Source organism: Morus notabilis, unplaced genomic scaffold, assembly GCF_000414095.1.
Source record: "Morus notabilis unplaced genomic scaffold, ASM41409v2 Scaffold130, whole genome shotgun sequence".
NCBI classification, from domain to species: domain Eukaryota; kingdom Viridiplantae; phylum Streptophyta; class Magnoliopsida; order Rosales; family Moraceae; genus Morus; species Morus notabilis.
Genome location: NW_010359451.1, coordinates 503,982 through 504,669, shown reverse-complemented (window position 1 = coordinate 504,669; position 688 = coordinate 503,982).

Below are 688 nucleotides of genomic sequence, written 5' to 3'. Positions count from 1 at the left end.
TTCATGGAGCTGAAACATCGACTCACTAGCGCTCCTATTCTCATAGTCCCTAGCAGCAACGAGCCCTACACAGTGTTTACCGACGCTTCTAGGAATGGATTGGGATGTGTGTTGATGCAGCAAGGTCGAGTGGTAGCTTATGCTTCACGACAGCTGAAACCCCATGAGGTGAATTACCCTACCCATGACTTAGTACTAGCTGCAGTGATATTTGCACTCAAAATTTGGAGGTGTTATCTCTACGGTGTAAAATTTGAGCTTTTTACTGACCATCAAAGCCTCAAGTACCTGTTCACCCAACGAGATTTGAATTTGAGACAACGAAGATGGATAGAGTATATGGAAGATTACGATTTCAATCTTCAGTACCACCCAGGAAAAGCTAATGTTGTAGCAGATGCTTTGAGCCGGAAAAGCCATGGAGTCTTGGCTAGTTTGGCATTTGAAGATTGGAATAGGTTAGCTACCATTGGGAGTTTTGATTTGTAGTACTATGAGGACAGTTACAAGGCATGTGTCTTCAACATTGTGGCAACTCTTACCTTGATACAACTGGTAAAGCAAGGGCAATGGCATGATGAAGAACTTGGTGAAGTTTGGGACCAGCTTCAAAGTGGAGAACAGATTGAGGAATGGCAGGTAAGTCCAGAGGGATTCCTCCTTCGGAGAGGGAAACTTGTGGTTCCGA